The sequence below is a fragment of the Dasypus novemcinctus genome, chromosome 6 (genome assembly GCF_030445035.2).
Source record: "Dasypus novemcinctus isolate mDasNov1 chromosome 6, mDasNov1.1.hap2, whole genome shotgun sequence".
NCBI classification, from domain to species: Eukaryota; Metazoa; Chordata; class Mammalia; order Cingulata; family Dasypodidae; genus Dasypus; species Dasypus novemcinctus.
This window is the reverse complement of record NC_080678.1, coordinates 131,979,597-131,984,680: the sequence shown is the minus strand read 5'-3', so window position 1 is coordinate 131,984,680 and position 5,084 is coordinate 131,979,597. Positions and strand designations below refer to the sequence as shown.

Sequence of the window (5,084 nt, the reverse complement as noted above, 5' to 3'; positions counted from 1 at the left end):
TGCTGGTCTGTGAGGGGGAATCGGGTGGGGGCATTTGGTTGGACTATCCATGTAACTGGGGAATGCTTGGAGGAAGGAGCAGGGATTTGGAAGTCTGTGGTTAAAACTACATTGGTGGGAATGTTCTTTTGGCAAATAGGGCAGAGGAGGGTTACTAGTATAGGGAGTTGGGTGTGAGGGATATGCAGGATAGAGCACACCTGGGACATGCCTTTATGGAATATTTAAGTGTTCATCTTGTCATAGTGTGTTATCTCAGTGGGTGGAGACCCACACAATACACAAGAAAATATTAAACTCCTATCCTGGTGAGCCCTGCTATGTTCTCAATTAGAAAGAAAAGAATCTCTCAAGAACATAGGCACTGTGCCTAATAAAAGAAAACAGACCAATATGTCCAGCCCTCAATATTATTGCAAGTAACTATAAATCTTATTTTTCTAAAATTGAAACTTAGTAATACTTACCTGGCAGGGGAGATAACATGATCGTGAAGGGGGTTTTCTCAGGGCAAAGCTTATCCATTGTACTCCATATGTGCTGACTCCTGTCATTTTCCGAAATGCTGGAAATTCGACTGCATAATTTGTGATGGTGGTGAAATAAATAAATAAATTTTAAAAATTGAAACTTAGTGGTTGCCATAAGTTCTGATAACAGGGGGAGAGATGGAACATAGGGCATTTTTTAGGACATTAGAATTGTTCTACATGATCTTGCAGTAACAAATACAGGCCTTTCAAAATTTCATCAAAACTTATAAAAGTGTATGGTGGAAAATGTAAACCATAATGTAAACCATTGACCATGGTTAGTAGCAATGCTTCAATATTTGTACATCAATTGTTAAAAATGTACCATACACATGTAGAATGTCATTAATAGGGAAGAGTGGAAAAGGGGGAGGGCATTAGGTATATGGGCATCTCCTATATTTTCTATGTGACTTTTCTGTAACCTAAAGCTTCTTTGAAAATAAAATGAGAGAAAAAAAAAAAGACAGTGGGGGAACATAGGCAAGAAATTGTCTCTATATATACAACATAATAGATCTTACATGAAAGACAATGTATAAAAATTTTTCATTTCAAATTTTTAATATTTTTGTTGTTATTTTAAAATTTGTTATTTTATTAATATTATCATTTTTTGGCTTCATTTTTAGAAAGGTTTTGGATCACAACTGTAGCAGAGGAGGATCATAGGTATGGGGTGTTGGTGATGGGACAGTGTATGTGGAGGGGTACACCTGGGGCATGCCTCTAAGGCATATGAATATGCTCCAGTGTTCCTGAGGTGTTGTTTTGGTGGGTGGAAAACTGCACAATAAACAAAAGAATATTGAATTCCCATCCTGGGGAATACTGCTACATTCTCTATTAGAGTGGCAAGAATCCCCCAAGTAAATGGGCAGTGCCTAGTGAAGGAAGACAGATCATTACACCAGGCCCTTGATATTGATGATTGTATTTATGAACCTTTCTTGTGAAATTGAAACTTAACCTAGTATTATATATTGCCTAAGAGTTATCTCCTGAAAGCCTCCTTGTTGCTCTCTCTAAGCCAAACTCAGCATATAAATATACTACCTTCCCTCTGGTGTGGGACATGACTTCTAGGATAAACCTCCCTGGCACTGAGGGATTATTAGGAAGTACCAGCCAGCAATGTATCTGGAAAAAGACCTTGACCAAAAGGGGAAAATATTAAATACAAATGAATTTTTATGGCTAAGAAATTTCAAAGTGAGTCGGAGGTCATTCCAGAGGTTACTCTTATGCATGTCTCAGCAGGATCTCATTGACTGCTACAGTAAACAGTGCCTCAAACTTTAGGGCTCCTGAAGGCTCTAGAGACAGCCAAACACTATAAGCAGGGCAGACAGGCAGTCAGTGGGCCTTACTTTGGAATTTATGCTCCCCAGTGTAACAGAGTTAGACCATTTGTAGTTTCCCTACACATGGCTCTTCTGCCTCTTTTATTTGAACCTGTAATTAGCATTATACTTGTTAAATATATGTCCCAGAGACTTAAATCTTTGATCTGTTCATGTACCAGTTGAGCCCTGAATCTCAGCAGACTTGCAACACCTACTCTCCAGTTCATTGGACTCACCCAGGACAATTAACAAGGAGATGATGATGGACAACACCCATCCCAAGGAAGAGACAATGTCTGCAACTGCAGGCAAGATAATTCCATCCCTCTACCCCATGGAATGTAAGCCCCCTCTCAATTTTAAGCAGAGTGTGCATTACCATCCTAAATCCTCAAAATAGGGGAATAAACAAGGGACTATATAGACTTGTTATAATTCTGTTATAGATTTACTATTATTCTAGCAATGGACGAACTTTTATCATTGATGTAGATGCAGTGGCCACTAGGGGTTCTGAGGGGAGTGAGAGGGAAGAATAGGTGTAACATGGGAACATTTTCAGGACATTGAAATTGTCCTACATGACATTGCAATGGCAGATACAGGCATTATACATTTTGTCAGAACATATAAAATTGTGTGGGGCAGAGTGTAAACCCTAAACTACAAGGTTTAGTACAAGGTTGGTAGCAATACTTCAATATTTGTTCATCAATTGAAACAAATGTACCGTGCTAGTGGAAGATATTGTTAATGTGGGAAAGTATGGAAGGGGGAGGAAGTGGTGCATATGTGAATCCCCTATATTTTTTATGTAACATTTATGTAATCTAAAGCTTCTTTTAAAAAATTTAAAAATGTTGCTTCCCTGAAAAGATCAATAAAATTGACAAACCTTAACAAGACTAGCAAGGAAAAAAGAGAAAGGATGCAAATACTAAAATGCAGAATGAAAGGAGAGACATTAAAATTGACCTTACAGAAATGAAATGGATTATAAGAATACTCTGAAAACTGTATGCCAACATATTCAATAATTGAGAGGAAATGGGCAAATTCCTAGAAACACACATCTTACCTAAACTGACTCATGTAAATATAGAATATTGCAACATACCTATAACAATTAAAGAGATTGAATAAGTAATCAAAAGCATCCCAACAAAGTAAAACCCAGGACCACATAGCTTCATTGATAAATTTTACCAAATATTCAAAGAAGAATAAGCATCAGTCCTCAAGCTTTTCCAAAAAATTGAAGAGAATGGAACTATTCCTAACTCATTTTATGAAGCAAATGTTACCCTAATATCAAAGCCAGATAATGACATCACAAGAAAAGGAAACTATAGACCAATTTCCTTTATGAACATAGATGCAAAAATCCTCAATAAAATACTAGCAAATCCAATCCAATAGTATATTAAAATAATTATACAATCATGACCAAGTGGGATGTAGGAATGCAAGGATGGTTTAGCATAAGAAAATCAACCAATGTAATAATCCCATTAATAGAATGGAGTAATATATTGACATGGTCATCTCAATTGATACAGACAAGGCTTTTGACAAAATCCAACATCCTTTCATGATTAAAACACTTAGAAAAATAGGAATAGAAGGAACTTCCTCAACTTGATTAAGGACATATCTCTCAGCTACCTGTATACTCAGTGTTGAAAGACTGAATGCCTTCCACTTGAGAACAGGAACAGTACAAGAATGCCTGCTTGCTTTCACCACTGTACTTGTAGTCCTTGCCAGAATAACTAGGCAAGAAAAAGAGGTAAAAAGACCGAAGTCAGAACCAAGGAAGTAAAACCATCTCTATTTGAAGATGACAGGATCCTATATATAGGAGATTCCAAAGAATCCACAATTAGTCTACTGGAAATGATAAATTCAGCAAAGTTTCAGGCTACAATATCAACAACTCCAAATCATTTGTTTCTATATATCACCAAAAAATATTTGAAATTGGAAATAAAAAAAGACTCCCATTCACAATAGCTCATAAAAGGATACATCACTTAGGAATACATTTAACTGAGGAAATGAAGGACTTGTACACTGTAAACTACAAAGTATTTCTATAAGAAATGAAAGTTCTAAATAATTGCTAAGACATCCTGTGTTTATGGATAGGCAGACATAATCTTATTAAGATGTCAGTATTACCCAAAACTATCCACAGATTCAACACAGTACCTAACAAAATCCTTGCAGCCTTTTATTTTTATTTATTTTACAGTAATTGAAAAGCCAGTCTGTAAAATCATATGTAATCTCATGATTACATGATTTAGCTAAATCTATATTGCAAAGAGGAAACAAAGTTGGAAATCTCCACACTTCCCAATTTAAAAACTTACAACTGAGCTACAGTAATCAAAACAGCATGGTACTGGCATTAAGATATTTCTTAGGATTAGAAGTGAGAGTTCAGAAATAAACCTTTTGGCAAGAGTGACAACAAAATTAATTGGGGAAAAAATGGTCTCTTCAACAAATGGTATTGGAAAAGTGGATATCCATATGCAAATGAGAGAATTCAGACCCTTCCTCACACCATATAAAAAAAATTAACTCTAATTGAATTGTGTACCTGAACAAAAGAGCTAATATCCTAGAAGTCCTAGAAGAAAACAGGGTGGGTGGGCATTCATAATCATAGATATGGTATTCATTTCTTAGATAAGACACCAAAAGCAGGAGCAACAAAAGGAAAAATAGATAAAATGGTCTCCATTAAAATGAAAAGTTTTGCATATCAAAAGACACTTTTAAAGTGAAAAGATAACTTACAGAATGGGAGAAAATCATTGTGATCCATATAGTTGTTAAGTGTTTGGTATAGAGAATATGTAAAGAATTCCTACAACTCAATCACAAAAAGACAGCCCAATTAAATTTGGGTAAAGGACTTAAATAGACATTTTTCTAAAGAAGATATGTAAATGTTATATAAATGCCTTGACATCACTGGTCATCAGGGTAATGCAAATCAACATCACAATGATATACCACTGCACATCTACTGGGATGGCTGTTATAAAAACAGGTATAGTAAATGGTGAGGATTCAGAGACAGAAAAACACTTATACTTTGCTGGTGGCAATGTAGAATGGTGCAGCCAGTGTGGAAATCAATTTGGTTGTTTTTTGAAAATCAAAAATAGAATTCTATATGACTTAGAAATTC

The 5,084-nt window shown here is 35.6% G+C and overlaps 1 pseudogene; it reads left to right on the top strand.

Moving 5' to 3' along the window:
* Positions 1 to 459: 459 nt before the first annotated feature.
* LOC131279062 (U1 spliceosomal RNA) lies at positions 460 to 645 on the top strand (annotated as a pseudogene).
* The last annotated feature ends 4,439 nt before the right edge of the window (positions 646 to 5,084 follow it).